This window comes from Capra hircus, chromosome 25, assembly GCF_001704415.2.
Source record: "Capra hircus breed San Clemente chromosome 25, ASM170441v1, whole genome shotgun sequence".
Taxonomy (NCBI): Eukaryota; Metazoa; Chordata; class Mammalia; order Artiodactyla; family Bovidae; genus Capra; species Capra hircus.
Genome location: NC_030832.1, coordinates 758,505 through 775,832, shown reverse-complemented (window position 1 = coordinate 775,832; position 17,328 = coordinate 758,505).

The following is a 17,328-nucleotide window of genomic DNA, read 5'->3' as shown; positions in this document are numbered from 1 at the left end:
TTGGGGGAGGGGTTCTGATGAAGAGGAGGGGTTCAGGGGCGACTTTAGGAAAATCTGCTGACTGAGGAGGCTTGGGGATACCCTCCTGGCCCAGACATGGAGGGGCCTGGGTGGGGCAGGCCGGGCGCGTGCTGCCTCCCACATCCTTGAGGCCCTCCCTGTCTCATGACAGACTTGGCTAATTGCCATCAAAACTGGACTATAAAGCTCAGAGCTGCAGGCCCTGTGTTCTCGAGCTCACCCAGCCTTTCTCAGCGCCTTAATTTAAACTGCCCTGCCCAGCAACCCCCACCCTGGACAGAATCCATGGTTGGGCACCAGGCTGGGTCTCCTCTCCCCACCTGAGTCCTGGGGCTGGCAGAGTGGACGGCTGGCCTCGGAGGAGCTGGGCTCCTGGAGGACCTCCTAGGTCATGGGGACCCAGGAGGTGCGGGGTCAGGTACAGGCCCTGGGCAGCTGAAGTTATCAGGATGACACGATGCGGACCCCCCCGGCCCCGACAAGGAGCAGCAGCTGTAGCCGGTCTGGCCCCTGACAGCCCCAGGCACCCTGCTGCACCGATGCAGGGTCCCAGACCCTGTGCCACCAGGGGTGTGCCTCCTGCCGCCAGCCCATACCCAGACCTGGGTGCCCAGTGCAGAGGAGACACGTGCAGGTGTCAGGAGCCTCAGGAGAGGCCGAAGGTGGCCCCGAGCTCCGGGCCCTCTGTGTGTGCCCAGCCGGGTCCCCCAGATGGTGGTACAAGGCTTCCGCCCCAGACGCAGCCCGACAGCCCCTCCATCCGCGGATGCAGGCTCTCAGGCCACGGTGCTGGGACTGGCTCAGCCCCAGCCCCCACCAGGCACCCCGAGCTGCCCGGCGGGAGGGGTTCCAGCGAGCGCCCGCCCGCAGCCCATCTCACCCCTCATCTCGCACACGTGTGAGCGCAGCTGTGGGCCCCCGGGCCGGAGGAAATCCTCAGCTTTGCACAGGTCCCGGGGGTTGCGGCTTGTCTAGAACAGCTGGGAGGGAGCACGGCCGGGGGTGTGGGGGGTGGGGGTGGGGGAAGGCTGCTCTCCCGCTCTGGGGGGCTGGGCTGGGCTGGGCTGGACTGGGGGCACCCTGCCTGAAGAGGGGCAGGCAGGGGCTGCTCTCCAAGGACCTACCGCCAGCGAACTTGCTCCCAGCCACCGAGGAGACCCGCTGGAGGGACCTGTGTTGGCATCGCCCGGGAGGCACCCCCCCCCCCAGGGCAGGGACGATCTGCCCTGAGCAGCTGTGATTGTCCGTTCTCCCCCCGCCAGGACAGAACCACGTCCCTGGCTCCTGAGACAGCCAGGTTCTGGGCGCAGCCCCCACTGAGGGCGGAAGTGGGGGCAGGAGGGGCTCCTCGGGGTCCCGAGCCTGAGGGGAGGTGTGGCCCCACTCCCTGCTGCCCTGGAGCAGGTCCGGGGGCCACACGGCTGTGGCCTGGGGTGATCAGGAGACACAGGGCAACCCCCCAGGGGTGCTGGCCTCTGGTCAGGTGCGGGAGTGACCCCGAGAGCCTGGAGGAGCAATCTGTGCTGCTCGGAGGCCCCGCCAGGCCCAGCTGGACAGACGCATCCTCATGGGGCCCCTGGTGGCCGCAGGGTCTCCCTGCCTGCTAAGTGCTGCCCTCAGGGGCAGGTCCCCAAGGAGGCGCGGCCCCGAAGGGTGGTAGGCCAGAGTGGGGCCGTGATTCTCCTCAGGTCCATGCAGGGGCATGGGCACAGGCTGCTGAAGCCTGATCACCCAGTGAGGGGAAGGGGCCAGGTTCCCTGTCACACGTCCTGAGCATGTCCCGGTGCCCCTTCCCGCACCCAGGGTCCACCCCACATCCTGGAGCAAAGGACAGAGGCATCACACTCCCAGAAATAAGCAAAAAGCGCCAGCTCCAGGATCATGAAGTTGCAGAAGACAGCTTCAGGCACGGCTGGATCCAGGTGCTCGGCTCAGCGTTTCTGTGCTCTCATTACCCAAGGAAGATGGCCCCCTCCATGTACTGAGCTCCTACATACGGGAGGACCTGTCTCTCCTTTGTCCCGCTCTGGGGTGGCTCAGGTTGGCCCTGTGGTCACATGTCACATCCATGGTGGAAAAGAAGGCTCTGTGATAAAGCCCCTGCCCACCGCACAAAGCCAGGGTGGCCGGGGGGAGGACCTGTGGGCCTCTAATGTCACAGGGTTGGCACATGGAGCTGTCGGCCTACAGACGGGGCATCTCTGTGCCAGCAGAGACCCTTGGCCTTTCGAGTGACACCTCAGGGTATGCGGCAAAATCTGAGGAGGAGAGCCCTGCACCCCACAGCTATGCTAGGAAGCAGCTCAGCCCTGAGCCTTGAACACCCCATGTCCCGAGCTGTCTGCGCCTGGCGTCCCAACAGCCCTTCCGGGGACACAGCCAGCCCTCCTCTGCCTGGTGCCCCCCCACCCAGAGCAGCACCCCACTGGCTCTCTGGGCACCCTCCCCAACAGGATGTGTCCACCAGCCACCTCAGACCGCTGGGAGCTGCAAGATAACTCATGGGGCGGCTTTAGAGCCACAGAGCACATCCCACCACCACCCTCCCTACCCTGGCCTTGAGGAGGCGAGGTCTGGGGGCCAGGGGCAGACGGTGCCTCATCGTGGGCACTCAGCCGCAAGACACCCCCGACTCCCCAGGAAGGGGCCCTGGCACGGAGTCCTCAGTCTGGGGAAGCCCACCTCTCCCTAATGGGCTTCAGGGGCAGGAGCCACACGGGGCTGGGGGCCCAGGCCTGGTAGCCGTGGGGCCCAGGGCGGTGAGGCCCGCCCGTCCGGCTCCGTGCTGCCCAGCCTGGGCAGCCACCCCACACAACAGGGCTCTGAGCCTGGGGTGGGCCGGGAGGCGCTGCCCGCCGCCCGCCGCCCGCCGGCGCACAAGGGCCCCATTGTGTGGCTGCGGCTGTGGGCAGCAGGTGGCTGCCCGGTCCCACACGGGGAGGCCCTGCCGCCAGCCGCGCGAGCGGAGGAGGGCACGGCGGGCACCAGCGGGGTGGGGGGCGCGGGCGGGCCGGGGCGCGGCACACACGGAGCCGGGGCTGCAGCATGAAGGCGCCTATTCTCCTGGCCCAGGCCCGCCCACTCGGCCTGGACAGCGTGTGGCCAGGCGGCCCCCACCCCACCACAGGCCCCTGCCAGCGCCCGGCCGCACCCAGGACGCGGATGCCGGTGCTGTGGCCTGCCAGTGGCTGGGGCTGGGGACACAGGACTGGTTCTGAGCAGAGCAGTCCCAGCGGCTTCCTGGAGGTGGCGAGAGGTGAGAGGAGCCGGAAGTGGGCCCCAGAAGGGCCCAGCATGACAGGGAGGCTCCCAGGAGCCAGGGCGGCCGTCAGACCGCTCGGGCAGTTGGACACCCCTCGGACAGAGCAACACAGACATGGCCCTCCTGGCCAGCGTGGGCTCCGACAGTGGATGCCCCTCTCTGCCTTGGTCTCCCTGCTCGCGGAAGGCACACAGCCCCAGGATCACCTGGAGGTGTGGGGAGCATGACATGAGGCTGCCCGGGACAGGCCAGGGTTGGGGTCTCCTCCCTCCCCTCAGGGCTGAGCACAGGCCAGACAGCCCTCCCCTCCCCCATCGCCCCGGGAAGCCCCCTCTCCCCCGAGCTGGCTGGTACTCCGGCAGCTGGCAGGGAGGGACCCCAGGAGGGGCTCGGCCTGCGGCCTTCCCTGGCCCCCGGCTCCTCCCAGCCCTGCCCCCCGGGGCCTGTCATGCAGGCAGCGAGCCGGCGCCTGGCTGCCCCGCTCTGGACACTGGGCAGGCCGCTCCAGGGAAGGCGGGAGGCCTGGGCTTGGCTCCCACCCGGCCCCCCACCCCACGGCGGCCGGGAACACATGTGGGGGCGGCCGCCCGGCCTCCCGCCCCGCGGCGGCATTAGGTAAGGACAGCTGGAGCCAGCCGGGGAGGCTGGCGGGTCCGACAGTCAGGCAGGCCTCTGGCAACCGGACGCTGGGCCGGTTTCCCCACGGCTCCCCAGCTGGCCCGGGACTCTGGATCAGGCCGCCCCTCCTTACCCACCCGGCAGTCGGAAGGGGCTGCCCAGCGCCCAGGCCAGCAGGCAGGAGGCCCCCCTCCGGGCTGTTAGTACAGTTGTCCCTCAGAACAAGAGGTTGGAGTTAACAGTGTTAACGTTCAGGATGTAACGCAAATAAAAAGTGAGAATTGTCAGCCCCAGTGGCAAGATTGGAGTAAAAATAAAACTTGGCCCAGGGCCTGAACACCGCCAGGAGTGTGGGGACTGCACACCAACCCAGGTCTTGCCACAGCGGATGCAGCTTCCCAGGGGCGGGAGCCGGGGTAGGGGCTGCGAACGGCCACTGTTGTGGGGGGCCACTGCCCCAGGTGCGGCCCCACCCGCCAGGGCAACACCGAGGCCAGAGCCCACCACAGCCCGGGGGCTGCTGCTGGACCGCCCCGTCGGCTTCCTTCTGTGGAGGGGCCGCCCCTTCAGGCTCCAGGGGTCACCCCCTGCGTGCTGAGGGCCAGGTCCCCACAGAGCATCCCTCGGGGACAGGCAGCCAGACTTGCCTGGGGCACCCCCTCCCCAGCCAGCTTCTTGGCCCTGCCTCCTGGCGGCCCTGCCCGCCTCCTCCCACCCTGGCCTGGCCACAGAGGAGGCCCCCCGGGGCCTGCTGGGCGACTCGGGCGCTCAGGGAAGCCAGGCGCTGGGGAGAGACGTTCCGGGCGATTGAGAGCACTCAGCCAGGCATGAGGCGTGCGGTCGCCACGGGGCCCATGGGAAGAGCACGTCTGGTTCACTGAAGCCGGAGTCTCGAGGGCTGCCCGCCCAGGGCCCAGCCCACTGAGCGGCTTCCCTGCAGCCCAGCCCGCTGCTGCCCGTCACCGGGCCCCTCACCAGCTCAGGGCTGCCTCCTCCAGGAAGCCTGCCTGAAGCTCACAGTAGGCAGTGCAAGAGCCCAAGAAGGGCACGTGGCTGCATCCATCCGTGGCCTCCCTTCATCTCTGACTTCGGCTACCCAGGCCTGGGGACGCCCCTCAGTCTCTGACACTCCCCACAGGCGTGTCTCTGTCCTTAGGGGATTCAGGCCAGGGCATGACTGCCATCCCTGGGTCCCGTGCCCAGCTGAGTGCTGGCTGGTAGAGCAAGCCCCCTGGAGACCCTGCTGGGCTCCTGCCTTTGGGGGTGAGCAGGACCCCGGTGGGTGGGTGGGCCCCGACCCACTGCTCCCAGCTCCACCTTCCCGGTGGCACCAGCAGGCTGTCCAGGGGTGTCCCAGGGGTGTGGGGAGGGGAGAGGCGGGCAGGGGGCTCCCTGCCTGCGGTCCTGGATGGGACACAAATCAGTGCTCCCCCAGTTCCTCTCTGGGCCCATCTGGAGCTGGATCAGAGGAAGAATTCCATGGCTGGCGGAGCGGAGCCAGGCTTGACGCCGAACAAGCCGGCTCCCCACTGCCCCGCCCTCCCCAGTAAGAATCACAGCCAGGGCCCATTACCCGCTCCTGCCCACCACGCCCTGCGGCTCAGGGCGGGGGGCAGCCTGATGCCCCCAGAGGCCCCAGAGTGTCCCCCCTCCAACTGGAGCTCAGTCTGCCCACTGCCCCCTCCCCCCCACCCCCACCAGGAGAGGCGGGCACTGGACGCCAGGTGGGGCCACGCTGTCCCTGGAGGACCAGGCTGGCCCCTGCATTCAGCAGGGCTCCTGGCAGCTGCCCAGAGCTGCTCCAGCGCATCAGCTCCAGTGGATGCTATGTCTGTCCAGACACGGGGCCCCCGAAACGTGGGCTCCGTAGCTGCAGAGTGACACCACAAGGCCCGTCCAGAGTTCTCAGATTTTAAAATGTGCCACCGGCTTTGGCTTTCGAGCACGTTGGTCGGATGGATGTCCCTGGCCAGGAGGGTGCACCTGAAAACTGCACGTGGGCAGCTGGGCAGAGGGGGTGAGCGGGAATCCCACTCAGCAGCCCCAGCACCGGGCTCAGCTATCTGGGCTTCACAGGGCCACCCGTGCCAGGGAGCAGCTCAGTCTCCCTCCACCAGGCCCTGTCTGCGAGGAGCCTACTCTGGGCCCCGGCAGCCACACGCACAACGGGCCTGGGGACAGGATGTCCTGGCCGCCTTGCCGATCTTCCTTGGCTCACGGGTCTCCTCTTTCTGGGGTTGACGTCTCCTACTTCTCTGATGGCCTCTCCGGCCCCCCTCCCCACTCGGGGCCCTGCCTAGGTGACGGGAAGCCCCAGGGCCTTTGCCCTTGCTCTTCCTGGACCATCTCCACCCCAGAGCGCTGTGCCTGGGTTCCAGCCTGACCATCAGATCCAGGCAATGAGGCCACCTCCTGTGTCTTGGTCCCCTCCGGCTGCTGTGACAAACCATCCCAAACTGAACACTTTAAACAGCAAACCTCGATTTCTCACAGTCCTGGAGGCTGGAAGTCCCAGGTCAAGGTGCTGGCAAGCGTCTGCGTCCAGGGAGGACCTAACTCTGATTCAGAGAAGTCCAGTCTCTTGCTGTGTACTCCTCATGGAAGGGCAAGGGGCCCTGGGGGTCTCTTTTAGAGGGCACTAATCCCATTTGCAAGGTTCAAGGCTTAGTCACCTCCTAGCGTCCCTTACCTCCTGACAGCGTGACCTTGGGGATAGGATTTAACATAAACATTTGGTCCACAGCATACTCTGAGGCATAGAGACGACTCATTGGAAAAGACCCTGATGCTGGGAAAGATTGAAGGCAAAAGGAGAAGGACAGGGCAGCAGAGGATGAGATGGTTGGACAGCATCTCTTTGAGCGAAGTCTGGGAGGTGGTGAAGGACAGGAGAGCCTGGCATGCTGCAGTCCATGGGGTCACAGAATTGGACATGACTTGGTGACTAAACAAAAATGCAGGCTGAGAAGCCCTTCCTAGCCAGCCACTTGGCCACACTGTGCTGTCCCCTCCCCGCGCTGGCCCTCTGATCTCGCGCATCTGCCCCCCTGGTTGCCCATCTCCTTCCAGACCGTCTGGACCTCAGCTCCACGCACTGTCACGACCCTGCAGTCCAGCCCGGCCCTGACCCTCGGGGGGCGGTCAGTACGTGACGCCCTGTGAATTGTGCATGAGCGGCCCTTAGCACCCTCTCTAAACTGAAAATAGCAACCCGGCCGCTTGGTTACACGATCCGTTGACATCTGGCACGTGATTCTTCTCACTGAATTAACCAGCTGTTTCAGAGTCACGCATAGCCAGGCTGGTTAAATTCATTTTTGCGGGTTGATTTGAGTTGACGGATTGGAACAGAGGGTTCAGCAACAGGTCTCACACATGGAAACTTCGCGCGTTGAGAGTCAGCGAGGGAAGCAGGGGTTCTCCAGCGACCGGTGCGGGTGTGGGGACAACCGTCTACCCACAAACACCCGTACGCTCAGATCCCTACCTCACACCGCACACACCATGAGTGCCAAGGGTGGCACTTAACACGGCCAAGAAAGTGAGCGCTAACCCTGCAGTCCAGCCGTGGCGCCTGACGCCAAGGGGGCGGACCCCGGTCCTTCACGGACGCGTCCAATACCTCGGGAGCAGCCCTGCCACCCACGCTGGAGAAGGTTACGAACGGTGGCAACATCGCCTCAGGAGCTGCCGGGAGCAGGCGGGAGTCTGAGCTCGGGAGACACGGGGGCAGGCGGTCCTGGGAGGTTGGCCCTTGGTGGTGCGTGAAGGGATGGGGGTCCTTGGCCATCACTGTTTCCAGGGGGCACGGGGCTCAGGAGGGCAGATGGAGGAAAACCTGGTGGTCACAGGCTCGGGACCCCTCCGAGCACATAGGACCCCAAGGCAGCCCATCACCCCAAGTCCAGCTCACGGGGACCGTCCAGTCACACGGATGCCGAGTGCCCAGAAGCTCCGTGTGGCGGGGCTGTGGCCACACGGTGAAGAGGCCGGGAAGCCTCAGGGTGATACTCGTGAGAGGCGACGAGACCCTGTCTGAGGTAGTGGTCGGCGCCCCAGGGTGCTCGCACGGCATGTCAGGGCTCCCACCCGGCAAGAGGGAGGTCCCCTGCCTCAGCTCCTGGGTGACAGAAGGAAGAGGGGAGGGCGTGATGGAGATTCTGGGGGAAGGTGGGCAGGCGTCCCGGGAGGAGAGGCGAGGGGGTCCCCGGAGGAAGGCAGGGCAGGCGTCCCCTGGTCTGAGGAGGCTGCTCAAGCTCAGGCAGGAGGCTCTGGTGTCACCGGCTGGTAGCTGGGGAGCCCCGGCCCTAGGCCCCCTGGCCCGAGCTGTCCCCCAGCCCCTCACAGCGTGGGGCGCCGTGCAAACACCCTTCGGGCCCCCAAGCAGCGGCTGACATGCTCTCAGGCGCTCCTCTCTCCAGGCCCCGGCCCCGCTGGAAGCCCACGTCCTTAATAATTACACGTTGGGCCGCGGTGGGCCAGCCTGGCGGCAGCCTCAGCCTGCCTGTTGTCTCAGAGGGAAGTTTCTGAGCTCCGGGCCCCAGGGGACCCCGGACATGTCCGCAGCTGGTGGAGGGGGAACGGCTGCGCCCTGAGGTCCCACGCTGGGCTCCCACGGCCAGGCCAGGATCTGTCCCTGAGAGCCACTTCCCTTCAGCCCAGAGACAGAGCCTCCTCTTTCTCGGCTACAGCTGGGCTTAGACTGGAGCCCCCGCCCAGCGCCGCCACCGGCTGTGTGACTCTGGCCAGGTTGCTTCACCTCTCTGAGCAAGTGAGGCGGGAATTCTACTAAGTGCGTCTCCTAGGGCCAGGCTGGGGCTTGAGGCCAAGGAGGGGCAGGCTGCTGGGGGCATGACCTTCAACCTCACTGGAAAACGGTTACCAAGTGAGCAGGGATAAAAGATGGACGTGGGAACAAGGCCTCTCTCCTGCACCTGGGAGGGCCACGCAGTGCAGGGTTTGGGAGGGCAAACCCAGAGACACCCTCCCCTGTTGCCATGGCACCCATATTCCCAGGGTCCGATCTGAAACACGTCACAAGTGGACAGGGGTGCACGATGTGGCCTGCCACCCAACAGCAGCCACAGTGCACAAAAATTAACACCAAGCATGCCTGTAGAGGGGGATGCTTCTGCAGGACGGGCCAGCTGATAACGAGAATTCACTGGACAAAATGAGGCCACACTAAGGCAAAGGCCAGAATGAGGGCAAAAAAGGGTAGCGTGGTGTATTCTCCACCACTGCTGCGGGCTCGGCATGCCCCCAATTCCTATGTTGAACCCCTAACCCCCAGTTCCTTGGGATGTGCTTGTATTTAGAGAGAAGGTCTTTGAAGAGGTGGTGAAGGTACAATGGGGTCATGTGGGCAGACCCTAATCCAGTGGGAAGAAGAGATCAGGGCACACATGCGCAGATGGCACCACGTGGGGGGACATGGGGTGGGGGCTGGGGGAACAGTCGTCTGCACCCCCAGGAGAGAAGCCGCAGGAGGAATCGGCCCTGCCCCACCCTGGTCTCTGCCGTCGGGATCTCTGTGTTCTCTGGGACAGTGAGAGTTCCACTGTATAAACCGTCCCATCTGCGGGGCTTTGCTGGGGTGAAGGGGGAGGGCGGGATAACACACTAGGGAGGCTGTGCGAACAATTGTCCCCAAACTTACCTGCTTGAAATAATTAGACACCCTGTCCACACAGCTTCGAGTCCAGGAATCCGGGAGCGGCTCAGCTGGAGGCTCTGGCTCTGGGTCCTCGTGAAGACGGGGTCACACTGTCGGCTAGCTCCATCCTCTGGAGGCTGGACAGGCCCTGGAGGGTCCGCTTCTACTGGTCCCAGCTCTCACGTGTGGGGATGGCAGGTCAATGCTGGTGGGCAGATCAGCACCCCTCTGGCGGCCAGCGTCCCTCAGGCGAGTGACCCAAGAGAGGCTTTCAGGACCTGGAGACAGACGGCACACTCTGTTACTGCAGTTTCCTGCCAGCCACGCTAGCCCTGCTCAGCACAGGGCCCACGCCGAGTGGGAGCACCAGGGAATGAGAGCCACTGGGACCACCTTGGAGGCTGGCTGCCCACTGGGATTACAGAGACTTGGTCCCACGATGTTCTGCAAGAATTCAAAATTCAAAGACACTTGCTCCCTAGAAGAAAAGCTATGACATACCTAGACAGCATATTAAAAAGCAGAGAGACATCACTTTGGCTACCAAGGTCCGTCTAGTCAAAGCTATGGCTTTTCAAGTAGTCACGTATGGATGCGAGAATTGAACCATAGGCTGAGCACCAAAGAATTAATACTTTTGAACTGTGGGGCTGGAGAAGACTCTTGAGAGTCCCTTGGACAGCAAGGAGATCAAACCAGTCCATCCTAAAGGAAATCAACCCTGAACAGTCATTGGAAGAACTGATGCTGAAGCTGAAGCTCCAATACTTTGGCCACCTGATGCCAAGAGCTGACTCACTGGAAAAGACTCAGCTGATGGGAAAGATTGAAGGCAGGAGGAGAAAGGGGTGACAGAGGATGAGATGGTTGGATGGCATCACTGACTCAACGGACATGAGTTTCAGCAAGCTCCAGGAGATGGTGAAGGACAAGGAAGCCTGGCGTGCTGCAGTCCATGGGGTCGAAAAGAGTTGGACATGATTGAGCGACTCAACAACAACAAAATGGACATTCCAGCTGCATTTATAGGAAAGCCATCTGGAGAGACACGAACCCCAGAGTTCCCCGGGGTCACACATGTGTATTTGGGGGTACAGTAGAAATCTTGGAGCTCTCTTTGCTGTAGCTGCACGTTCTAAAGGGGTTTGTGATGAGCCTGTCTGGTTTGTACAATACAGTTTCAAGCTTTATGCAAAAGATGAAGAACATGAGCAAGACCAGAGATGCCCGAGGCCCGACCTTGAAGCTGAAGGCCGTGCAGGGGGTCAGACCAGCCTTCCCAGAGCCCGCCGGCCTCCTAAGGAGGCAGGAGGCCTTTAGTCCTCCGGTGCGAAAGTTCTCGTCATCCATGGTGACCTCTGAAGCCGGGCACCCGGCTCCGTCTTCCTTCCCTATTGAAGGCACTGGGGCACGTTCCTTCCGGGGGTTCTGCTGGCACCAGGGCCAAGTCTATACACAGAAAAGCTGACTGACGGTCACGAGCAAGAGAAGAAAATCACGTATGGGAGCCAGGCTCTCGGCTAAGACCGACACCTCCCTGCAGCACTAAAGCCCAGGGGGCGGTGGAGGTGGGGACAGAAGTCTGCCTCAGTCAGGACCCTGGTGCGCTCACACGCGCTGCGCCCACGATGGCAGCCCCAGAGAGAGGGCCGAGCGCACGGGGGCGCCGGGCATGGGCGGGCGCCGCTGCACGTGAGCACCTACGCTCCCTGGAGCCCCAACCCGACCCCAAACCCAGCACAGCGGCTGAGTCACGAGACGTGTCATGGTGGCCGCTGCCCTGGTGGCTCCCGGAAGCTCCCCGGCCGATGGCTACGCAGGGAGGACAGGGGACCCCATGGAGGTGCAGGGGGATGTCGGGGATCACCTGGCTGGTGGGATGGGATGGGGACGCCCTTGGCTGAGCCCCCGCCTCGCAGCAGAAACCACCTGCGGTGGGTGGAGGCTGGGCCTGCCCAGGACCCTCCGGGCCCCACTGACCAGGTGCCGCCAGCCTCTGGCCCTCTGGCCTTGGTACCCCCCCGTCAGTCACGGCTGTAACCAGCAATTATCAGAGAAAACCACAAATGGCTGCACGAAATTGTCCCAAACCCCCAAAGCAGGGAACGCACAAACCTCCCAGGGACGAGGGCGTCTGCAGGCGCATCCGGCTCTCAGTGCTCCCTCGGACCCCTCCCGAGCCACCTCCGGGCGGCCCCCCTTCCGCCCCCTCCTCATTTTGGCGCCTCCAGGACTCTGGCTCTCCTGCAGGAAGCCCGTGGTCCCTGCAGACGTCGTAGCTTCCTTCGGAAGTTGCTGGCGGGAGGTTGAGGTTGGTGGCAAGGGGAGCAAGTCCTGCTAATTACAAGTGAGCAGCGATGACTGGCCGTCGGAAACGGGGTGATTACATGCTCAGGGCGGAGTGCTGCACACGGCAACCTGAGTTACAGCCTCATGTGGGACTCGGCTCCAGGGTCCCCTCCTGGCAGCTGCTGGACACACAGCCCCCTTCCCAGCCGGGACCGTCTCCCTCACATTTGAAGTCCCCCAGGGTGACAGGGACAGCCTGATGAGCCCCAGGGCATGGAGGGGTGATCTCTCACACCCCTTCCTGAAGTTGGGGGCCCACGGGCAGGTGGGGAACAAGGCAAAGCTTCCCTCCCCCTCCCTCCTGAGATCCCACATGAAGCAGCACATGGGGGGCAGTGGGGATCCCAGCTCGGTCCTCTGGGCCACTGGGCAGGAGTCCCAGAGGGGAACCCCAGACAAGACCTCAACTCCTGGAGCTTGTTTGCAGGGGGGAGGGGACAGGGCAGGAACAGCACCCAGTGAGGGGCTCCAGTGCATCTGTGGGGTTGGAAGCCGGGGTGTTTATGTGCCAATTCCTGCGGCCTGTCCAGTGTCCAGAGGGCTCCTGGGCTGGCCAGCTGTGGCAGAAGCAGAGGGAAGCACCCCTGTGGGGCTGGAAGTGCCCCCTGTGGGTCCCTGGTGCTGGGCAGAGAGCAGGGCTAGGGGACCATTCCTGAGCACACAGGCATACAGTAGGTGCTTAATGAATGCAGGCACTCTCCTGGGAGTGAAAAGCAAAGCAAATGAGGGAAGCTGCTCCCTCTCCCGCTTCCTGCCCAGCCCTAAGGGGTTAACATCAGGCTGGCAGGCCCCCTGTGCCAGCCCCTCCCCACCCCCATGCCCATTCATCCAGTCCACACAGGACTCCGTTGTCCACCAAGGCCCACGCCGGGAGGCGGGGACTTCAGGCCACCGTCCGAGCACACGCGGGCTCGGCAGGACCACAGAAGAGGCTGCTGGCCTGCTCACCGAGCTCCTGGGGCTGCTGGCCGGTTTGAGGGGCCCCCAGGATGGGGCTCTGGACGGGCCCACCCACCCCTGCCTCTCACTGGCCTCTGTCCGCAGTGGCAGCCAAGAACGTCATGGGCCAGAGCCTCGGTACCCCACTGCCCCGGCACCTCCCAGGGAGTCTGGGAGCGTGAAGTGGCTGTGTGGGTGGCAAATGTCCTGCCCTGCTCACAATCCCTCCCCAAACCAGGGTCTCATCTAAAGCCAAGGTGCTGGACTCCTTGCAGCTGCCTGTGGCCAACTCTCTCCTTAAGGCTCCAGACTGGCCCCCTGGGAAGCCCGAGGATCACTTCCAAGGCTAGCAGCCTTGGCTCACCCATGCTGGTTTCAGGAACTTGCAGAGAGGGTGTCTGGTCGGAGTCCGAGGTCACTACACGCCAGGGAGCATCCACTTGGGGCCAGAGGCCCCGGTGATGTGTCTGTGCCGTGAAGCCAGCCCCACCCTGGGCCCAGCACCCTCTTGCTGGGTTCCCAGGGCCCTGGCCAGCAGCTCCCCCTCCTCAGCCAACCTGCGCCCCGCCAGGCTGGCACCGTGCCTTCAGGCCCCCGCAGAGCCTGGACCGATGGACGCTGGGAGCTTGCAGGAGTCTCTCCTACCTGGCGCCCCCGTATTTTCACAGCCACCTCCTTGCACCCTCGAACTTCTGCCCAAACCTGCCTCGTCCAGCCTTTCTGTCCTCTCCCTGGTCTGAATTAGCTTGGACGAGCACATACATCTTCCCACCCTGAGGCCACCCCCAACCCCGTCCAAAGGAGGGTGAGTAATTACGCTGCTGTGAACTGGAAACACTTCTCAACTGCAGTGACAGAGCGAGCAGGCCCAGACTCCCACCCGGAGCCCACAGCTGCAGGCTGGGCCGCCTGCCTGGCGGCGGGGAGGGCTGAGGCCCCGGGGGGGAGGGTGGACCGTGTGGTCTGTCTGGGGCTCCCCTCCCCGTCCACTCATCAGTCACCCAAGGTCAGACACTGAGGGACAGGCTGAGAGAGGGACAAACAGACAAACACTGATAGACGATCGGATGGACTGATGGTCAGACGGCCAGATGGATGGATTGGTGGCCGGGTGAATGGGGGACAGATGGATGTTTGGGTGAATGGACGGATGGACAAATGAACCAAATTAACAGGGCCTGGGAGGCAGTGGTCTGGCTGGAGTCGGGGGCGTGGTGCAGAGCCTTCAGCTCCTTTCTCAGGGGTTCATGGTGACAGAAGCCTCACCGAAGTCCTGAGTCATCCTAACCTGCCTCTGAACTTGGTGAGGGGGTCCTACAGGTGAGCACATCCCACGTGGCCCCCCAGCTTCCTGGGCTCTCTCTTTCAGAGGTCAAGCAGCAACTTCTGTCCCCCCGGGTGACGGGCACCCAGGACAGGAAGGCCTGGGGTGAATTCTGGTCCTCGTCACATCCAGATCCCTCTGTGTGCCTGGCCGGGGCTTGCTGAATGGTACCCCCAAATTTGTGTTCACCAGAACCTGTGATGGGGCCATGTTTGGGAAAGGGGTCTTTGCAGACGCAATGAAGCTAAGGCTCCCTGGATGAGGTCATCCTGGATTGCCCTGGCCAGCCCCAAATCGAGCGCCAAGTCTTCAGAAGAGATGGAAGAGACACCCAGGGGAAGAGGCGGCCGCTTGCCGAGGAGCACCAAGGATCGCCAGTCTCCACCAGAGTACCTCCTCCCTCCACCCAGGGGGGCTGCTCATCCCCTGCCCCCCAAGCCTGGCCCCAGCCACGGAGGCTGGGCACCCAGTTCACCGGCTGCACCCAGCACCTGTCCTGGGTGTCTCCCCAAACCTTGAGCCCCAGGCAGCAGCTCCGCCGGCCCCACACTACCCCCAGCCCTGTGGAGGGGGTCTGGAGGGAGACTGTGGGCCCGGGCCACCTGCTCCACCACACCGCTCCCCCTCCCCTCCCTTCTGCCTGGGGGGCCAGGCGGCTGCTGCCCATCCCTGCACACGTCACCATGCTCCACGCCCCCACCAAGGGGAACTCAGCTTCCCCTGATGAAAGCGCCTTGGGAGGGGTTCTCTTTCTCGGCAGGACCCTGAGTGAAGGGCCATCCTGCCGGGAAGCCTCATACTCCCCCTATGGCCCAGGGCCACAGGTTGTGACTGCCCCACCTCCACCTGAGGCCTCCTGAGGCCAAGGACACAGGCAAGTGCTCACACCTGAGTCCTGCTGCGTCCTCAGGCGTCTAGGTCATGGGAGTGCCCCTCACCCGGCCCCCAACCCCCTCCTCCCAGACAGGCCCTGGTGCAGGTTGACACGGGCCAGGCTGAGTGGCAAGGGGTCTTCTCAAGGGCTGTGAGCACGCGGGTCCAGGCTCACCCCGGAGTCCGGGGCTCGGGGCACGGTGCCTGTGGCAGGGCTCCCAGCAGAGGACCCCAGCCCAGCCCCCAGGGTGCCCTCGGAGCTCTACAGGCCTCCCCGGCCTCCCCACCCTCTGAGGTCATTTTCCACTCGGCCCACACCCACTGGAAAAAGAGACCAGGACACCTCACTGCCAAGCCAGGGGGGCCGCCGGGGAGCAGCGGGAACCCGACCAGGCAGCAATTTAAACCGGGAGGCGCAGCCCGCCAGGGGAGGGGCTGTCGGGGCCAGCGGGTGCCCCGCAAGGAGAGTGGCCTCCCCTGGCCCCGCCACGGGGCGACACTGCCCCCACCCCGGCCCCACCCTCGCCCCGTGGCACAGACTCACAGGCTCACCGTGCCTGTGGAGCACAGCCTCACTCACACCCAGTGGCCCAGACCTGGGCTGGTCTGGGAGCCCCGTCAGCAGAGGGTGGGCAGGTCAGCCACTCAGTCCTGGGGCCACTGGAGCAAAGGACTGTAAGGCTGAACAGCCTGAAACAACAACACTAATCTCTCGAAGTCTGCAGCCTGATGTCCAAACTCGAGGTGTCGCAGGGCCGGGCTCACCCAAGACTCCAGGGACAGCCCTTCCGGCCTCGTCCAGCCTCTGGGCGGCCGGCGTCCCCGGGCTTGTGGCCACTTCCCTCCAGCCTCTGCCTTGTGGTCACACGGCCACCCTCCTCCCCAGTGTCTTTCGGCTCTCCCTTTTTTCTCAAGGACATCAGCCACCCTCCCCAGACCATGCCAGTCCGACCTCAACATAACCTGCTTCCACTGCAAAGACCCTATTTCCCGAGCAAAGTCACTCTCTGAGGTTCTGGGTGGATTCTGAGGGGCCTGTGCAGCGTCCCAGGATGTGAGCAGAGCCCCCGAGTCAGGAAGCCGCCTCTGACAAACACGGAGCAGCTTACAGAGCCCAGGCCACACGGTACAGGGCAGGCAGCACCCGGTCCTAAAGCCCAAACGCCGCTGAGTGTCAGGAGCTGCTGGAGGCCGGGAGCAGACCTGCTGGAGGCCAGGAGCCATTTCTGGATGCTCAGCTCAGGCACGTTCTCACTGCGGTCCCCATCACTGCCGCCGGTCTCAGAACGTCCTCTGTCCTCATCTTTCCCATCTGAGACGGCATCACCAGGTGCATCCGAAATACCATCGCTGCCCTGTGTAATTAATGCTAAAACTATTAATGTGATGGCTTACATTTTCCTCATCTATTTTTCTAAAGATTTTTTGATGTGGACCACCTTCAAAGTCTATTTGAACATTGCTTCTGTTTTATGTTTTGTTACTTGGCCAGGAGGCATGTGGGATCTTAGTTCTCCGACCAGGGACTGAACCTGCACCCTCTGCAATGGAAAGCAGGGTCTTGACCACTGGGCCCCCGGAGAGTTCCCACAGATGTTCAAACCAGTTTTACCGAGATACAACTCACATGCCATACAGCTCACCCACTGAAAGTCTGCACTTCGATGGCTTTTAATATATTCAGAGCAATGGAGCCATCTCAATTTTATTTATCTTTTACTTCTTAAACACTTTGTTTGCTTGGCTGTGCCGGATCTTAGTCGCGGCCCACAGGACCTTACTCACCAGGGATCGTACCCAGACGCCCCGCACTGCGCTCTGCAGCGTCTCAGCCAGTGGACCACCAGGGAAGTCCCTCCACAGTCAGCTCTGGAACATCTTCATCCCCACAAAGAGCAGCCTTCCCCAGAACCTGCTCCCCTCCCAGCCCCGGCACCACTGAGCCGTGCTCTCCCCCCGTGGGCGCGCCTGTTGTCGATGCTTCCTGTCCGTGAACCGCAGTCTTCCGCACCCGGCTTCTCTCACTGAGCGTTGCATCCTTGAGGTTCACCGTGGGGTGGCCTGTGTAAGAGCTCCGTTCCCTCTTCTGGCTGTGTCATGTCCCGTCACGTGGGCTGCCAGGTTACATTCTTGCCCTCGGCCTTGCAAACCTGGCGAGCATGTCACACGGACAGTTCGTCTTGATGTGGACAGGCCACATCGCGGGGCAGTAGCCGAGTGGCCCCTTCAAGTCCTGACTGTCCAACGGCTGACCATGCTGTGCCTTAGACTGCACCAAGACGAGGC